The sequence below is a fragment of the Phocoena sinus genome, chromosome 6, assembly GCF_008692025.1.
Source record: "Phocoena sinus isolate mPhoSin1 chromosome 6, mPhoSin1.pri, whole genome shotgun sequence".
In the NCBI taxonomy this organism is placed as follows: Eukaryota; Metazoa; Chordata; class Mammalia; order Artiodactyla; family Phocoenidae; genus Phocoena; species Phocoena sinus.
In genome coordinates, this window is record NC_045768.1 from 38,197,649 (window position 1) to 38,218,994 (window position 21,346).

Genomic DNA, 21,346 nt, shown 5'->3' on the forward strand with positions numbered 1-21,346 from the left:
GCATAGCTCCCGGGGTTCAGCTTTGGATTTGGCCCTGCCTCTGCGTGTAGGTCACCTGAGGGCGTCTGTTCTTCGGTCAGACAGGACGGGGTTAAATTAGCAGCTGATTAGGGGCCTCTGGCTCACTCAGGTAGCGGGGAGGGAGATGTACGGTATGCGGGGTGAGCCTGCGGTGGCAGAGGCCGGTGTGACATTGCAACATCCTGAGGCGCACTGTGTGTTCTCCCGGGGAAGTTGTCCCTGGATCCCGGGACCCTGGCAGTGGCGGGCTGCACAGGATCCTGGGAAGGGAGGTGTGGATAGTGACCTGTGCTTGCATGCAGGCTTCTTAGTGGCTGCAGCAGCAGCCTTAGCGTTTCGTGCCCGTCCCTGGTGTCTGCGCTGATAGCAACGGCTCGCGCCCATCTCTGGAACTCGTTTAGGCGGTGCTCTGAATCCCCTCTCCTTGTGCACCCCTCTTCGGCAGTTTCAGACTTTTTTCCGGACTCCCTCCTGTCTAGCTGTGGAGCACTAGCCCTCTTCAGGCTGTGTTCATGAAGCCAACCCCAGACCTCTCCCTGAGATCTGACCTCTGAAGCCTGAGCCTCAGCTCCCAGCCCCCACCCGCCCCAGCAGGTGAGCAGAGAAGCCTCCTGGGCTGGTGAGTGCTGGTCGGCACCAATCCTCTGTGTGGGAATCTCTCTGCTTTGCCCTCTGCACCCCTGTTGCTGTGCTCTCCTCCGTGGCTCTGAAGCTTCCCCACCGCCACCCCCGTCTCCGCCAGTGAAGGGGCTTCTAGTGTGTGGAAACTTCTCTTCCTTCACAGCTCCCTCCCAGAGGTGCAGGTCCTGTCCCTATTCTTTTGACTTTTGTTTCTTCTTTTTTCTTTTGCCCTACCCAGGTACATGGGGAGTTTCTTGCCTTTTGGGAGGTCTGAGGTCTTCTGCCAGCGTTCAGTAGGTGTTCTGTAGGAGTTGTTCCTCATGTAGATATATTTCTGATGTATTTGTGGGGAGGAAGGTGATCTCCACGTCTTACTCCTCTGCCATCTTGAAGGTCTCTATCCTTCTTTTTTTCTTTTGATGTTAATAGTATATCCTAAACATACCCACGATTGATTTATTAACTTCAGAGTTTTGTTTATTACATCTTGCCATATAGATGATGACCTAGCTCATTTACAACAGCACATTTCAGCCGTTGGTTAAAGAACATGTACAGACTTTTGATATTGAAGCGCTTTATATTGAAAAGTGAAGGAAATATTCTATTCATTGATTTCAATCATTCCATATGTATGGGCTTGTGGTCTATTTCCCAAAATATCCTTTCTGGTAAAGCATTACTTATGAACATGAAGTATAACCTCTTCATTCTTGCATTTATTTATTAATTCACTCAATAAATCTTTATTCAGTGCCTACTATATTCCAGGAACTAGGTTGGGTATTGGGAATAAAGTCCAGAACAACATTTTCCCTCATGGAGCTTATTTTTATTCTGAGCTGACAGCCTCTTTACTTTTATCTGTAGTCTAGTCACTGAGACAGGTATTGAAAAGTTAATTATAATTGTGCTGTGTGCTATGAAGAAGTGTAGGGTAATTTGCAAGTGTAATAAAGGGGTACCTCCAAGTTACCCTGAAGGTCATGGATTTTAGAGATGATTAAACTTTTATCACTTTCTCCCAGCATCTTACTGCTTTCACTGGTTTTAAGAAATAAGAATTCCAATCATTATTTTAATTTTGACTTTAAACTATACCCAGCCTCCATGAGATAATGGCATTTCATTTGAAATATGGAGGATGAAGAGGAGGTGGTTGACAAGTCATAGGCATGCAGTAGGAAGAGGATTCCAGACAGAAGGAAGCATCATGAAGTGAGAATGAACATGGTATGTGGATAAACAGGAAGTGACTTCTCAATCTGATAGAACTTTAAAATCAGAGCTGCATTTACTTCACTCTTCAAGTGCTCTTTACAATTCTTTAAATCTTTAATTTCTTTAAAATAGAACTTATAAGTAAAGAATACTATGCCATCCTTCTACTCAGATAGGAAAGGAGGTAACAGATGTTAAATGATACTTGTCAGATATCCTTCTCAGCTCTTTTAAAAACTGTGAGGTATATGTCCTAGCTCTCCTTTTATGGACAGCCAAACCCTGGCACCCATTTACAAGTGGGTTTGTTATTTTATTGTAGATGAGCCCAAATAGCTAATGAAAATCATCTAACTTAGAGACCAAAACAAAGGTGCTCTAAGAACGTGTGCTGAAGTAGAAACAGTAAGGTGCCACTCAGAATTCAGTCAAAGATTTTCATGCTCTCATGTCCTCCTGCACGTCACATGCTGGCAAGAACTGGGAGAGAGTTGAGTGAGCATGAAAAGAACACTTTTCCTCCACCGGCCCCCACCCCCAGCATCGTAGAAGCACAGATGAGAGCAGACTTACAGATTGAGCCTGAGTACCAGTATAGCAGTTTTAAGTGCTATTTCCCCCTTTAAGCATCAGTGAATTTAAGAGCTAAGAAAAGCTGAGAGTACAGGTGTGCAACCTTCCACTTGTTCTCTCTCCAAAAACCCTTTGCAGTTCCAGTTTCTCCCTCCTTCTTTCTGATTTCATATTTAATGTACAATGAGGTAGAAAGAAGAGAGAAGGCTGTCAACTCATGATAAAAATAAACTAGTTCTACCTGGCTACTTCCATTTTCTTGGGAAAATTCTGGCATTTGTTCTTAGATCAATACCCCACATGGAAAAGACGTTCACTAAAAAGCTGAAGGGAATGTGAGGGGTGATGTTTATAGGCAAAATGGGGTCATGTGGTTATAAGACCCATGGGTATCATATAAAAACAGGGACTCATGTTCCATGTTTATGGTTAAAATGTTTAACTTATTTATATTGTTTCACTAAATCCACATATCAACCTGTGATGATTTAACCTTAGTCTATAGGTGATCGTATTTACTCAGGCAAATTTCTTAAATTTTTCTCCAATATTAACTTAATGAAATAGAGTGGAAGGCAGGTTACTCATAATGTCTGAGAAATGCTTGATCTCCCAGTTAATGATATTTCTGGAGTTCAGCTATCCTAAGTCTAAAGGAACACTGTCCATAATATAATGTAAGCCACATATTGTTTTTAAAATGTTTGTAGCCACATTAAAAATGTAAGAATAAATAGACAAAATTAACTTTAAGGACATGTATTATTTCACTCAATATAGCCAAACCGTTATTATTTCAACATGTAATCAGTATGAAAAACTGAGACACTTTACATTGCTTTCATACTAAGCCTTTAAAATCTGATCTGTATTTTACAGTTAAAACACATCTCAGATTGAATGCTAAATTTTCATTGAACTACTTGATCTGTAAACTCATAAAATTTAGAGTTGGAAAAGTAGATTCATGTGGAGAGAGTAAAAAGATCAGTGGTTGCAAGGGGCTGAAGGGAAGGAGGGATGAATAGGCAGGGCACAAGGAGGTTTAAGGCAGTGAAGCTATTCCATATGCTAATATAATGATGGAGACATGCCATTACACGTCTGTCGAAACCCATAGAATGTACATCATCCGGAGTGATCCCTAATGTAAATTATGAACTTTGGGTCATAACTAGTTGTCAATGTTGGTTCATCTGATTGGTAACAAATGTCCCACTCCGGTGCCAGATATTGAGAGTGGGGGAGGTTTTATGTGTGGGGAGACAACAGGGGGTCTATGAGAACTCTCTACTTTCTGCTCAATTCTTCTGTGAACCAAAGCTCCTCTAAAAAATAAAGTCTATCAAAGATCAAATTATGAACTGACTAGTGAATTTTCTCCTCAAACTTTCATTCTAACTTATATCTCTTCTCAGAAACTTAATATATGTTTACATAATGCAGCATACAATTTAGCACTTGCATAATATCTTGTAATTAAAAACAATTTTTCTCTTCCCTTTAGTTATGTCAATTACTATATAATAGAACTTGGCAAAAGCTGGACCCTTGTTTCATAGTCCTGTGTTCATATAGTGTGCTTATTACATTGAAATTTACCTTCCAGTCTACTAATAGTAGAACAGAATGGACATACACGTATACCTTTAAAACCATCACCACATCAGGGTAATAAACCTTGTAGGCCCCAGTCACTGAACCTAAGAGTAGTGGGGAAAGTTTTTTCCTCTCTTACACTTGCTTTTGTGATTATAAAGGCATGTACTTTAAAGTGGATCGATAAAAAAATTTGACTCTTAAAAGTTTACGGTATTGAGATTCCGGAGTAAAATCCTGTTGCTGTAACATAAAATGGTATTGCTCCTTCATCTGAGCCCATCACCTCTCAGAGTCTGTGGAGAGTGGTAGAAGGAATAGATTTTCCATAGCATTCCTCTGAGAATTAACGTTAGTGAATCTTCACAATTTTACTTGGGGAGGTAGGTGAGAAAATGTAGATTTAAGCAAAGAAAATGTTTTCAAAATAAGTGCATTATTATACACTTGCTTCAGGGATTAGCAATACCCCACTACAGACAAACTGGATGCCTGGATCAATAGCATATACTGTGAAGCCAAGTGCTAAGTGAGGACTGCTTTCTGGATCCTTCTGTTCTGTTACAGCGATTTCAAATAACACGGCCTATTCTATCACGATTTTTCAGACATAGGTTGGGCAGAACAATACGTATCAGGCCATTCAGTTCATTTCAGCGAGCACTGATTGGAAACATGAGACACTGATTTGTGTGCCAAACAGAATGAAAAGTGCATAAGACACAGTCCCTGACTTCAAAGAGCATTGCTTGTCTGAAAGTTCAGTTCTCTAAGGAAGACAGGACATTGCCGGTATACTTTTATATTAATAGCTTCAAATTCTAGGCTAGTGGGGAAACTCCTTTTTCTACTTTTCTTCCTTATAACAAGAAATGGAGATTAAAACGCTACCTGATGTTCTAGAACATTGTCTTCCATTTCTCATGTCCTAAAAATTCTGGGCAAAACTGAATCGGAAAGTTCCTTTCAGCACCCATTCTCTTGAGTTTAAATCCAAAACCTTTGCCAATGCCCCCGAGGGAACTAACTAGAAGATCTCTTGCCTGTCTATCTCTCTGACTTCATCTCTTCCTAGCTATATCTGTCTTCAGCCACACCGGTCTCTTGATCTACCTCAAACATACCAAAGGGCTCATGACCTCTGAGTTGGCTGTTCTTGCTGCCTGGAATTTTTCTTCATATAACTGACTTTTCCATCGGTCAGTTTTGTTCTAATACAACATTTCTTCAAGGAGCCTTTCTCCGACTGCCTTTTCTAAAATAACCTTCCTCATGCCTTGTTTCTCGCTAACCTTTTTCCTTTTTAATTTTCTTCACAGGGCTTATCACTATCTTTATTCATTTGTTTTTTGTCTCCCCTATTGGTATCTAAGGTCTATGATGAAAAGGGCTTTGTCTTATCCAGGCCACAAAAGAGTAGTAGGTATCTCATATGAGGTGCTCAGTAAATGGTTGTTAAATTAATGAATGTTTCGTTCATCCATTCACTTCTTGAGGGGTGCTGGATAAGTCAGTTAACATCTTTTAATCATGGTTTCCTCATTCATGAGATTTTTACCTAGATTTAATAAGATAATGCCTATGAGAAAATAATGAAAGTTGTTAAATATCACAGGGATGTAATTAAATATTGTTATTTTTCCTACTGAGGTTAGCTGGGCCTCCAAAGAGCTATCAAACTTCCTTAGATTCAGAACAGAAAACACCAGTGTCTGCTTTGCACGGCAAAAATGAGCTTCTACACTTCAGCCAGCAAATGGAGGTATTGTGGGAGGCATGCCATGACGTCTTTCCACCTCCATACAACCATAGTTGTTAATGAGTCCTTTAAAGGAAAAACAGACTAGAATGTTGTAAGATGGTGGCCCATCCCCAAGGATGCCAAGGTCTTATGTTAGAGTGGCTGTTGGGAATGCCAAAAACCCTTATGGCATTCCCATACACCAGTCTCAATTACTTCTTGTCCACAAAAGTATTTTGTATTTAGCTACTATATTTTTGTCAGCTTAGGCATTATTCTGCTTCTGAAGGGTGCATGTAAGAAAACTGAAAATGAAAGGCAGCCAGCTACCACTTTTTAGATAATGACAATAATAATGTGGTAAATTGGTATATTCTTCAAGGAAATATACAGGAAGACTCATTTCAAACAAGCTACCTTGTATTAAATAGGGTCTACTTAAAATAATCATGCAGTTCAGATGGCCATGATATGGGCATATTAATAGTTACATAGAAACACTTCAAAATAAGGGTAGCTAAATTCTGCCTTTGAATCTCAGCAATGTTCATATAATGTACAGGAAGGAAAATAAGGGAGTAAATTGTTAGCTGACAGTGCATATTAATTGCAAAGTCACTAAAACCTTTTCATTCACTTCAACTGATGGTAGTACAAGCCAAGTGCTAATAAACAGAGGAGAAGCAGCTTGCTGTGTACAGTCACTCCTTAGTAAGGTTAACAAACTACATTAACCATTCACTCATCTGTAACTTGTAATTAATCACTCCTTGAAAATTACATTGTATAATAAATGAGGACAGACATGATTCATTAAAACTTCTAATTAATTCTATTTAATACTATTTCATAGTTCATTGATAAGTGCTGAGAGAAAGATTACACTGTAGGATATTTGATGCATTACTGCTGAAGAAGTAAATAGGGGGAACATTATCTAAAACGAAACATGAATACTTGCAAATGAAAATGTCAGATGTTTATTACCACAGAGCCTAGTTCTGTACTCAAGGGTCTCGGGCACTACCAGTGGAAAACTCCATTTTCAGAGCTGTATCAATTGGTTGTAAAAGCTCTTCTGAGTTCAAGCTTAATGCTCAGCATCTCAGGCTGGGAATGAGTGCTGAGTCCACTTTGTTTTTCTAATAAATGTCTATGCCTGTTTTGTGGGCTAACGGCAAGACACTTGTTAAGCAGGTATTTCCACATTTGGAAAAAGGTCCATTTACATAAGAAGACAAATACTTAACAGGAAATTATGGTTTGGGGTCATTTAATTGCATTGTGTATGTGTTTGTGTTTATGTGTGTGCAGGTCTGTGTGTGTTAAACTAGACATTAAAATAGCAAGGATATCAGTGTCAAGAAAATCCCTGTGCATTAACTATAATGTACTATTTTCAGAGAAGAAGAATCAGACCATGAAGTATATAGTTTATAGCCTAGGCTGAGAAGAAGATCATCACTGCTAATTAGTGAATAATGTATATTTTAAAATTATGTTATGGAATAATGCATTGTTAACTTTTTTCTTTTGCTTTGCCAGCCATATAATATGCCTCAAAAATGGGTTATAGGAACCATTAATGGTTCCATGGTGTCAATAGTGAGAACTCTTAACTGGGAGAAAATATTCACAAAGAAGACACCTAAAAAAAGAAGTTGTATCCTGAATTTACAAAGAACTTTTACAGCTCATTAATAAGAAGACAATCAACTCAATAATTTGAACAGACACATAAAAATGGAGATGTACAAATGGCCAACAAATACATAAAAATATGCTCAACATTATTAATCATTGAGGAAATAAGACCATACAATACCAATATATAATCATTAAACTTCTTAAAATTTAAAAGACTGATAATACCAAGTGTTGGCAAAGATGTGGAGCAGCTGAGATGCTCATATACCACTGATGGAATATAAAACGGAAAACCACTTTGGAAAAAATTTTGACATTTCTTAAAAAAATAAGTATACATCTACCATACAACCCAACCATTCTACTCCTAGGTGTTTACAGAAGAGTAATATAATTTTTGTTTACACAAATACTTGTATGTGAATATTCATGGAAGCTTTATTAATAATGGGCCCAATTATAAACAAACCAAATTCCCATCAACAATCAAACGGATAAACCAAATGTAGTATATTCATATAATGGAATACTACTCAGTAGGAAAAAAACCTGTCCATATGGATGGAAAAAGTCAGAAACAAAAGTCTTCAGAGTATATGAAAATCTAGAAAATGCAAATTAATCTAGAAAATGCAAATTAATCTCAAGTAACGAAGGGTAGACCAAGTATTTCCTGGAGCTGTGAGCTAAGGGTAAGATGAATTATAAGTGAGCCTGAGGAATCTTTTGGGGGTGACAGAAAGGTTTTGTATCATGGTAATGGTGTGGTTCACCGGTGTAACTGTCAAAACTCATCAAATTTTATTCTTTAAATGGATGCAGTTTATTGTAAGTAAATTATTTTTTAATAAAGTTGAATTTTAAAATGAGTTATAAATTTGGTTGATACATCTCCCACTCAAATTAATAGGACTCTTTAGTAAAACAACTACTCTGAAGCTTCAACTAAATTATATCTACATATGTGGCAGGTAGGATGGGGAAGGGTAGTGCTATAGGAGAGGGAGCAAGTTTTGAAGAATACATAGCTCCTTTCTGGTCCTGAACAGGTGGACCTCGAGTCAACATGTTTCATTCTGCAGGAAAGGCGATTCTGCAACTTTTCCTATTGTTAGAAAAACATTTTTTTAAAGTTGTAAATCACAGGACTTGATTCCTCCTAGCCCAACGTTGCACAGCTCAGAAAGGGGGCAAACTCACAAAACTATCTATTTCATTAACACTTTTTATTGTTGGAATTATGCTTGACATGCACTGTTTCAGCAAATATTTTAAATAATACTATCAAATCTAATTAACACTTTCCTAGAAGAAGAGCAGACAGCCTCAGAGTTCTTCAGTGGTTTACTTTATAGAACACTTTAAAGGCAAGATCTTTGCAATTCTCAAAACCAGAGCTAGTGCTTATGAAAGGCTAGTATACATGTGTAGAAAATTAAAAGGCAGTAAATCCTATATGATGTTAAATTATTAACTTGCCCTATTTTCTCTCCTTATAGGATTGACCTTTTAGTGGTCTGGATTATCCATTCATTTTCAATTAAGTTTCCATATGGCAAATTGAAGCTGACCCTGTTACAATTAGAAAACTACACGGAAGGAAGGAGCCCATGAATAACGTGAGAGAAATTATATTTTGTTCATTATGTACTTAGACTTTCTGAGCCAGTAAAAAAAAAGGAAGAAAGAAAAGGAAAAAGAAAGAAAGAAATGGGGGGTTGTTACAGCACACTGAATAAAATAGGTAATAAGTTATTTGCTCATATAATTATATACTCCTCTCATACCAAAATCTTATTTGTTCCAGTTGCATGGGCATTTGATGTAATTTCCCTATGTAGCCTGTGATGACATTTTATTTAGGTGTTAAGTATTTTAACACGTTTTAATTGTTATTAAGAGGCAACAAAGTAAAAAAATATATGCATCAAAGGGGGTAAATTGGCTTTTCAACTGGGTTCTGTGACTTAGTAACCTGGGCAAGTTATTTATCCTTCCTGTATCTCAGTTTTCTTATCTCTAAAATGGGAGTGATAATACTTATGTTTCTGGGGAGTCATCAGGATTAAAGGACACAATACAAGTGATAGCCCTTACAACTAATATGTTGATATTAATTTTTGCATTTGATGAAATCATTTCTCACATATTGCTTCTTAGGTTTCTAGTCCTTTAAAGTGTTTGAGGTAACCTGGGGGATCCAGACAAGATAGTGACACAGGAGGCTGCTGAATTTCCCTCCTCCCATGGATGCACTGAGTACAGCCACATGAAGCAATTCCCTCTGAGAGAAATCCGGAGTTGAGTGACTTTTACACATCAGGTGATAGAAAATCCCCATATCAAAAAAGGTAAAAAGGTAGTAAATGCTGAGACACACTCTCACCATAAAAGCCACCCCTGGCACACTGCCATATAATCAGGAGGGAACCTCCACTCCCAGCTTCTTCCTGCAGAGTGAAGGATTTGCACCACAATTTCCTCTGTGTACCAACTGTTAAGGCTACCACCTAAGGGACAAGCACCCAAATCACCTAGCTCTGAAAGTGAATGCGGCTTGCATTTACAAGTCCCAAAGGACTACAACAAACAAAGAAACAGTTGTTAAAGGGCACATAAGTGCTTGGCACAGCTATGGTCCCAGGGTTCAGTAGAGTGAGAACTGGCAAAAACACTTATCTCCCAGTCTTTCCCTGGTAGGGATGTGACTGCATGCTTCACAAGTGGCTGGCTAAGGGTACCACGTGGACCTAACAGATAAATATATTACAATATATTATAATTATATATTATAGTTTTATATTATTCTATACCATATATATATACATATAAAATCCTATACAATAGCAGCACAATACACATTCTTCTAAGAATACACATGGAACAGCTTCCAGGATAGATCATATGTTAAGCCACAAAACAAGCCTTAAAAACTTAGTAAGATTGAAATCATATCAATCATCTTTTCTGCCAGAAAACTAGAAGTCAATTACAAGGGGAAAACTGAAAAATTCACAAATATGTGGGGCTCAAACAACATATTCTTGATCAACCAAATGGGTCAAGGAAGAAATCAAAAGTGAAATAAAATATCTTGAGACAAATAAAAATGGATACACAAAATACCAAAACTTATAGGATGCAGCAAAAGCCATTCTAAGAGGAAATGTTACAGTGATGAACTCCTACATTAAGAAAAAAGATGGATTTCAAATAAACAACCTAACTCTACAGCTCAAAGAATTAGAAAAAGAAGAACAAACTAAGTCCAAAGTTATTGGAAGAAAGTAAATAAAATGAAATAAATGAGTAGAGACTAGAAAGACGATGGAAAATGTCAATAAAAGAGCTTTTTATTGAAAAGATAAATAAAATTGACAATCTTTTAGCTAGACTAATAAAGGAAAACGAAAGAAGACTCAAAAAAATAAAATCAGAAATGAAAGAGGAAACATTACAACTGATACCACAGAAATACTAAGGATCATAAGAAACTACTATGAAAATTATATGCTAACAAAGTAGATAGCCTTTAAGAAACTGATAAATTCCTAGAAACATACAACCTACAAAGACTAAATCATGAAGAAATAGAAAATCTGAATAGAGCAATTACTAGTAAGGAGATTATATCAGTAATCAAAAACATCCAAACAAAGAAAAGTCCAGGACCATATGGGTTCACTGGTAAATTCAGCTAAACATTTAATTAAGAATTAACACTAATCTCAAACTCTTCCAAAAAACAGAACAGGAGGGAACACTTCCAAACTCATTTTACAAGGTCAGTATTACCCTGATACAAGCCAGACAAAGGATACTAGAAGAAAACTACAGGCGAATATTCCTGATGAATATAGATGCAAAAATTCTCAACAAAGTATTAGCAAACCAAATTCAACAATTCATTCAAAGGAAAATACACCATGATTAAGTGAGATTTATTCCTCAGACACAAGAATGGTTCAATATATGCAAATCAATAAATGTGATACACCATATGAACAAAATGAAGACTGTAAAAAACCATATAATCATCTAAATAGATGCAGAAAAGCATTTGACAAAATTCAGTACCCATTTATAATAAAAACTCTCAACAACTTGGATATAGAAGAAATGTTATATAATAAAGGCCATATGTGACAAACCCACAGCTGACATCATAATGATGAAAAACTGAAAGCTTTTCCTTTATGATCAGAAACAAGATAAGGACACCCACTCTCATCACTTTTATTCAATATAATGATGGAAGTCCTAGCCAGAGCAATCAGACAGGAATAAGAAACAAAAGAAATCTGAAACAGACAGGGAGAACCAAAATTATCTGTTTGCTGATGACATGATATTATGTATAGAAAACCCTAAGGACTCCACCAAAATTTGTTAGGAATGATAAGTGAATTCAGTAAAGTTTACAGGATACAAAATCAATATACAAAAATCAGCTGCATTTCTACACATTAATGACAAACTATCAGAAAGAGAAATTAAGAAAATAATACCATTTTCAATAGCTTCAAAAAAGAATAAAATACTTAGAAGTAAATTTAACTAAGGAGGTGAAAGATCTGTACACTGAAATTATAAAACATTTGTAAAAGAAATTGAAGAAGACAAATAAATGGAATGCTATTCACATTCATACATTAGAAAATTAATAGTATTAAAATGTCCATACTAACAAATGTAATCTACAGATTCAATACATTCCTTATCAAAATTCCAAAGGAATATTTCACAGATAGGAAAAATAATCCTAAAATTGGTATAAAATCACACACAAAAAACCCCAAATAGCCAAAGCAATCCTGAGAAAGAACAAAGCTGTAGACATCATAGGTCAATGAAACAGAATAGAGAGCCCAGAAATAAACCCATGCATATATGGTCAATTAATTTTTAACAAAGACACAAAGAATATACAATTGGGGAAAGGACAGTTCCTTCAATAAACGATACTAGGCAAATTGGATATGCATATGCAAAAGAATGAAACTGCACCCTTATCTTATACCGTAAACAAAAATCAATTCAAAATGGATTAAACATAGACCTGAAATCATAAAAGTCCTAGAAGAAAACGTAAGAAGTAAACTCCTTGACATTGGTCTTGGCAATAACTGATTGGATTTGATACCAAAAACAAAGGCAGCAAAAGCAAAAACAGACAAGTGGGACTACATAAAACTAAAAAGCTTCAGTACAGCAAAGAAAACCATTAATGAAATGAAAAGGCAATCTATAGAATGAGTGAAAATGTTTGCAAACCAAATATCCAATAAGGGATTAATATACAAAATATATAAGGAACTCATACAACTCAAAAGCAAAAAAAACAACCCAATTAAAAAATGGACAAAGGACCTGAATAGATGTTTTTCCAAAGAAGACATAAAAATCGCCAACCAAAAATGTGCTCAACATCAGTAATCACCAGGGAAATATGATTCAAAACCACAAGAAGATATCACCTGTTAGGATGTCTATTATCAAAAATATAACAGATAAGGGCTTCCCCGGTGGCGCAGTGGTTGGGAGTCTGCCTGCTGATGCAGGGGACACGGGTTCGTGCCCCGGTCCGGGAAGATCCCACATGCCGCGGAGCGGCTGGGCCTGTGAGCCATGGCCGCTGAGCCTGCCTGTCCGGAGCCTGTGCTCTGCGACGGGAGAGGCCACAACAGTGAGAGGCCCACGTACAGCAAAAAAAAAAAAAAATAATAATAGATAAAAAATGTTGGCATGAATATGGAGAAAAGGGAACCCTTGTATATTGTTGCTGGGAATGTAAATTGATACAGCCACTATTGAAAACAGTATGGTGTTTCCTCAAGAAACTAAAAATAGAACTATCATATGACCCAGCAATGCCACTTCTGAGTATACCTCCAAAGGAAACAAAATTATTATCTCAAAGAGATATCTGTGTTCCTATGTTCACTGCATATTTATTCACAATAACCAGGTATGGAAACAACCTAAGTGTTTGTCAATGGACGAATGGATAAAGAAAATATGGTGTGTATGTACAATGGAATTCAACCTTAAAAATAGAAGGAAAGCTTGCCATTTGCAATGAAGTGAATGAACCTGGAGGGCATTATGCTAAATGAATTAAGCCAGAGAGAGGAAGACAAATACTGTATGCTACCACTTATATGTGAAATCTTAAAAAAAAAAAAAAAAAGTTTGAACTTGGAAACAGAGAGTAGAATGGTGGTTGCCAGAGCTAGGGGGTGAGAGAAATGGGGAGAGGTTGTTAAGAGGGTACAAACTTTCTGTTATAAGATGAATAAGGTCTGAGTATCTAATGTATAACATGGTGAATATAGTTGATAACACTGTATTGTGTAATTGAGATTTGCTAAGAGAGTAGCAAAAAATCTCCTTCACCAGCTAGTCATAGAAATTTCATTTCCCATAATTTGTGAAATGCATTGTATACCACTATAAACATGAAGTTGACAGGCATATCAGTCCTGGAGCGACAGGGTTTGGCAAGTGACCAGGCCACATTGATAATTAGCCTGTAATCAAAGGCTTCATTGTCTATAATCAGGTCCTATTGCTTTCTCTGTGTGAAATGCAATCATATACAATCATAAAAAAAAAACTTCAGATTTTGCAATGTCACGACATGAGAATTAAGAGACTGTTGCAACTATTTTGAAACATAGACAATTTTCTCTTAAATAAAGAAAAAGTAAATTTATCTGGCTATTTCATCAGCTGAAATTTTACAATTAGAATTTTGCAAACAGCTTGTTAGAAAATTTGGGAGGATTCTGGGTTTGACTTCTCTCAGGTTTCAAGTATTTTCCTGAATTAAACAATTATGATTGTCATTCTTCTTTTCAGCAAATGGTATATAACTAGTTGGGCCACCTACTAATTTATTGTCTTTCAGCTTCAAAATCAGCCTTTGTTACCTGCTGTGTGATAATGGAGCTTTACCCCTTCCTTAAACATTCCTCCTTTGCAGTGGGCATGACGATAAGCTTTGCCAGTAGAGGGCAGTGGAGAGACAGTGAAGGAGAAAGGGACTCTTCTTAGTTCTCCTGCACGGTTTCCAGTGGCATGTTTGATGGAGACAGCCAGCATGCTCTACCCAACTGTGTACCTGAGATGAATCTGCGACACTATCCCTGGCCCGGTGATTTCCAGGCTGAGACTCTACCAAGGTGGACACTGTGTGCCCCAGACTTCATGCCACCCAGACAATAAGGAGGCTCCTGATGCCTCAACTCCCTCTGTGGGCACACTCCTCAGCCTCAACCAACCTGTACCCTAGAAGGTTGTTTCTCATGGCCCTTGTGACACAGACAATGTGTGCACAGTCTCACACCATCTTGCAGGTAAGGAAGATGCCAATGCCATAACTCCATCCACATATCCATCTACCAGTCCTGGTCCATCTGTCCATTACCTGCAACAATTCCCTCTCAACAAGGTCTGAATGCCAGACTTGAAGAGGATCAACCCCCTTCAGAGTTTGTTCTTTCCTTGGGTACTCTTGCTCAGCCTAGGGCGTTTTTTAGTTTTCTTTACCCCTTTATAGTTACACCCCTGTTACAAGTAACAGTTATTTGTATTAAACTTTCCATGTTCAAGTTACTACTGTGTGATTTCTATCTTGTTTGCACTTTGAATGATACAGAGCTGGTAAGGAGAGTGATCCCAGGATGCACTTGGAAAGATGTGATTTGGGGATTAGGCTTGTTTGTGCCCTTTGGCTCGAGTACAGTGCTGAGCTTTTTGCCAATAGGAAATGGGACACCAGTAACCCTTGGCATGCAGGGATATCATAATAAATCAAACCATCAGCAGAGTTAGATTGTGATGAAGTATGCACTGCCGCAAATGCCTTGAAAGCCCAAGAGGTTGGTCCACATAACAATTACGACAGTAATGACAACTGCAAGGACTGCGGTGTGGCGTGGATATTTTTAAGGGCACTTGAATACACCAGAAAGAACCTGAGAATCTCAGGTCCCTTAACAGTCAGCTTAAGTCACAGTTTGAGAACCAGAGAGTTTCTACGATAGCCCTAAACATTCTCTAATTTCTTGTAGACTCAGAGTTAATATTGCTGAAAATCAAACACATAATTTAGTTGCACAGGTTGTTGAATTACAACAACAATTTTATTCAGAATCTTGTAAGGTTTCTTATATGAAAGTTAGAATATGGATTGGAAAATAATGAGATCCTGAATCTTAGAATGAGCCTATATTGTTGGGTTCAGAAAAAACTGGTAATTTTGACCCCCAAGTTTATTCTGAGCTTTTCTTACCAGCTTTCCAACGTCTGAGGAAACTAGCCTTCCTTTGCATGAAAAGCCTCTGGCAATCTCACTGGGGAAAGATGTCTTGTTCTCCTCAAGATACACCACAACCACTTCCTGTTGCTACCAGACCTATAGCCAGAGTCAAATATCACCACGCTACAGGAGGCAGGAACACACTATGGCCCAGGAGGAGACAGTTTACATATCAAAAGAATTGAAAGACTTTCTTAATATGTATCAGCAGAAACCTGTAGAAAATGTGCAGAAATGGAGTCTAAGGGTCTTAGACCAAGAATGACAGAATACAACACTGGGTAGCTCTAATAGCTAATTGGTTGGTAGACAGAAAGTTGGGTTTCATGATAAACCTATGGTTAAAGAAATTGAGATTCCAGAGCTTCCCTATCATGTTATAGAAGAGAAAATCCAAAGGCTTTGGAGAGAATCCAAACAGTAGTCTGACTCTGTCATGTGTGACCTGCACCCTACCCCCTCCCAAGTATGATCCCTGAGAAAGTCCAGAAGGCACTCCCTTCACTAAAGCATTCGGAAATGCATTAGTGGAAGGAGCAGCTGGATCCTTGAAAGGCTCTGTGTCTACTCTCTTTTGCAGGCTAGGTATACCCCTCTATGCAGGCTCCTTGATTTCAATGGGGATGAGGAGAACCCAGAGTAGCAGAGGCCAACAGCAGTACCTAATCACCAAAGAGAAGGTGGCACATACACCACGAGGGGCAGCAAACACATGTGAGTAATCACAATTTTTTTAACCTACAGAGATATTTGGAAGACGATAATTGACAACAGTGTTTCCAGAAACAACTAGATGAGCAGCCTATTAGAGTATTGCCGGATGCATGTAAGAGGAAAATGCTAGCTCTCAAAGCCAAAAACCTGATCTGTGGACAGTCATGATCTTATAAAATGGGCACAGATTGTGAAGGTATTTGTGCTCCATATGAATGTCCACCAAAAGGCAATCACTGTAGAGAGGATTATAACCGGGTAGACAATATGATATTCTCAGTGGATATCAGTCAACCTTTTGTCATAGTCACCCAGTGCTTGCTCAGTGGATGGAAGTGGCCGTGGTGGCAGGGATGTAAGCTATGCACAGGCTCACAAACATGGCTTTACTTTCACCAAGGTACGTCATTGCATGACGTGGCTCATGCAGTGCTAAATGTCTAATTTACCAAAAGCAGTTCACATCCCATTCAAACAAAGACAAGAATGGAGATCCCACCTAAGCTTAGTCTCTCAGCTTAGATGTTAAGCTGAGTCAGTTATGAGAAATGCTACACACACACATGTACACACACACACACACAAACATGCACACACACAGAGTCTGAAGCAGTAGAAATTTTTAAGCTTCTCCAAGGGATTCTACTGGGAAGCCAAGGTTGAGAATCATTATGTTAGTAAACTCCAGTACAAGCATATGACCCAGTCAATTTTTTTTCTTCTAGAAAAATAAGACTCTTTGAAAACGACTGACAATCTCTCATTATTGTTGTAGAACAAATTTGTCAATATAGGGCAAGATTTAAATTAATAAAGAAGTTTAAATAAATGTTGAACCGATTTTTACCACTAATTCTGCTTTATCAGTTGCTGCTTAACTCTGACTTCCTACTCTTAAGCAAACTTTTACTATTTAGGATCTTTTCAGCTTTGGGGGATTCATAAGACCAACCAACTAACCTGAGAACCCCGCTGTCTGTGTTTGCTTTGTAATAAACAGGTAGAGCAAAGATTTAAAGCCTAGACTGGGATGCAATGCAGCTGCTGGTGCTGTGAATTTTGGATGACTTCCTCAAGCCAGTGCAAGGTGATAAAGCCACAGAGGCTGCCTGCCTGGGTTTGAATCAAAATTCTGGCCCATTTATATAGGGTCATCTCATAGCCTTGTGACCCTATAGAAAACTCATTAACCTCTCAGCCCTTCAACTTCCTTATCAGTGAAATGGGAAAATAATAGTAATCATCTCAAAGAATTTGGGGGAATAATAAATGGAATATTATAGGTAAAAAGTTAAAGAAGTACCTAGCACATATTAAGTGCTCAGTAAATGATAGTTATTACCTCATTAATTCTTAGAGGATTTTTTTTAACACCTGGCAAACCTTTAAATCACTCCACCCCCCACCCCTATTACTCTTTGTTAAAAACTGAGTTTTGCACCATGCTTGAGCCAAGCCTCCAACCACTACTCAGACACATAAATACATTAAGATCAATTTCACTATAAAGAGGATATGCACCATAAAATCTAAGTTATATGGTAGCTGCCTCATGGAGTATCAGCTACTGCTTGAGGAGGAAATCGTGGAGTGGAGCACAGTCTAGAGGAAGGGGCATGTAAGGAGAGATTTGGATAAGGGGAGAACCAAGAAAGGGGTGCTGAAAGGCTAAATACTTAGTCTACTTCTTAATCTCTGTCTAGTCATCCATGGAAGCTTTCCCTTGAAGAAGTAAGTACAAAAGAAAGAAATATTAACCAAAGCTGAAAAACCTGCGTCTCATTGACGCTACAAACTTTTGGGAGGAAACAAACATTGTAGTCATGGCTAAAGCATATCTAAGGAGGATACTGCATAGAAAATATGCATCGTCAAGTCAGAGCACTTCATGTTCCAACCTGTCCACTAGAACTTCGTGTGCTGATGGAAATCTCTAAACTATGTACTGTCCTATATGGTAGCTTTAGTTAAGCTTTGCTCTTTAGCACTTGAAATATGGCTAATGCAGCTGAGAAACCAGTTTTAATTGCATTTAATTTCCATTAATTAAGATGTGAATGTGAATAGCCTCACATGGATGGTGGCTACTGTGCTGCACAGTGCAGCTCTAAACCCTAAAGGTAAACTGAAGGAAAAGGCAAATCTCTACAAAGCTTTAAAGCTATGAAAGTAATAGGGTTTGTTGCATGTTGTACTTGCCTCCTCCAAACCCATCCTGCCCCTCCCTCATGGCACAGCAGCCTGTTGTTTGGGTAGACTTGTCCTCACTCAAGTAACTTCTGTTCTATTCAGACAATTCATACCAAAAACAATCAACACACGGCATCTGGTCATGAGGACTGGTTCAGAGATGGTCCAGTGAGCGCGAAGCTCATTGACTGTAGGAAGCCCCTCCTGCCCTCCCGCAATTAGGAACAAGAAGCACGAGGCTCCACTGATACAGGCAAACATCTTGCAGTTGAGGAGGAAACCAGCCTTAAAGTTCAGCTGACAGAGGAAGGAAAAGCAGCAAGAACTACAGAAAAGTGGAGGCATGTCCTGATCATACTTGAAGCTCACCCCCTCTGCTTTTCGTATTTTCTAATGGTGTGCTATTATCAAATTTCCTTTTCTAGTGGTTCCAGTGCCACGCCATCCCTCACTTCATGCCAATCAACCAAGAATGTTCCTTATGTGTAGATCAAATGGATTTTCTTTTCCTTTTTTTTCTAACTTTATACATCGTTTAAAGCCATGCTGAATTTCAGATTCACATTGGCTCTGTAGTTTTTTTGTATGGCATTTTCCTCCCATGGAGTTTCTGATTGCTTTGCTTTTTTTCTTGGAAGATGATACATACACCTTTCTCATCATATCCCTAAATAACCTCATTTCTTACTCATTTTGTATTTTCCTAAAATCCTTTTCTTTTTCTTGAAGATATTTTAGTTGGAGCCTACTGACTTACTGATCTAATGTGACGATCAACTTGCCAAATACTGAAATCATTAAATAGTTGATTTTCAGGGAATTTTTGTTCCCCTTATGAAAGCTTAATATTTGCTCTTTTTTTTTTTTGCCCCTATCCTGCTCCTGCTTTCACTCTTAGCATTTTATAAAGGAACAAATAAATGGGCTTCCCATTAACACCGTTTACTGGCTTTTCTATTTGTTCCAACTCATGTCCTGTCCTTGCCCCTGCTATGGCAAAACTGCTATGGCAAAGTATTTCAGACCAAGACAGTAGAAGGGAAGAGCTTCAGTCAGCAAAACACCCCAGGGGATTGCATTTAAAGGAAAGCTCACCAAATCAAATAAAGGGTGAGTAGTTAGAGCAAAATAAAGGCTTCGAAAGAGCAAATCCTACCGTTTGCAACATCATGAATAGGGCAGGAAGATATTATGCTAAGTCACAGAAGGACAAATAACTGCCTGATTTCACTTATATAAGAAAATATAAAATTAGAGAAGCAGGAAATAGAATGGTGGTTTCCAGGGGGTGAGGAGTGGGGAAAACAGGGCTTAAAGGTACAGTTATACAAGATGAATGAGTTCTAGAGATCTGCTGTACAACATGGTGCCCATAGTTGACAACAGGGTGCTGTGCACCTAAAAACTTGTTAAGAGGGTAGATGTCATGCTAAGTGTTATTTCCCCTCCCCCCTTATTACCTTGTTTGTGGTGATGATATATGCATATGTCCAAACTCATCAAAATGTAAACATTAAATATATGCAAATTTTTATGTTCAGTATACCTCAGAGAAGTTGAAAAAACATTAAAAAAAACTTCAAAAAAGTTCCTAAATGTTCAGCAAATTAACCCTTTGGTGATTTTGTCTGCTTCTACTTTGTTTTGGACTGACTGTTGAAACTCCCCTGGCTGGAGTACCAAGACCCTGCTAGCCACATGCCTTGAAAGGAAAGGAAGAAGGAAAAGGAAAAAATGCAACAAAAACCAACCAACCAACCAAACAAAGAAAAAAAGAACATATAGAACCCCAAACCAAATGGTAAAAGTAAAACTAAGCAGACAAAATCAGACAAAGAAGCATACACATACACACTCACAAAAAGAGGGAAAAGGAAAAAAATAAAAAATAATAAAATAAAAAAATAAAAGATTAAAAAAAAAAAAGAAGAGGGCAACCAAACGATAAATCCACCAATGTTAATAAGGACTAAAAACTAAACTAGATTAACATAAAAATGAAAAACAAATCAGATGCAGAAAGCTAACCCCAAGTATACAGTTGCTCCCAAAGTCTCCACCACCTGAATTTTGGGAGGCTTCATTATCTTTTCAGGCATTCTACAGATGCAGCGTTCATCAAGTTGATTATGGAGATTTAATCCTCTGCTCCTGAGGCTGCACGGAGAAATTTCCTTTTCTATTCTTTGTTTGCACAGTTCTTGGGGTTTAACTTTGCTTTTGGCTCCGCCTCTGTATGTCAGCTGCTGTCAGGCATCTATTCCCTGCCCTGACAGGAGGGGGTTAAAGCAGTGGCTGATTAGTGCTCCTTTGCTCACTCCGGCCGGGGAGAGGGAGGGGTACGGTAGTCATAATTGGAATGCAGGGCGAGCCTGCAGTGGCAAAGGCTGGCGTGACACTGCAACAGCCCGAGGCTCGCCGTGTGTTCTCCTGGGGAAGTTGTCCCTGGATCACGGGACCCTGGCAGTGGTGTGCTGCACAGGCTCCTGGGGGTGGTGGTGGTGGTGTGTGGGGGTAGTGACTTGTGCTTGCACACAGGATTCTTGGTGGCAGTGGTGACAGTGTTAGCATTTCATGCCTATCTCTGTGGTCCAAGCTGATAGCCGTGGCTCACGCCCATCTCTGGAGCTCGCTTAGGCGGTGCTCTACCTTCTATGGGCACACAGGGAAGGAATCCCCTCTCCTTATGCACCCCA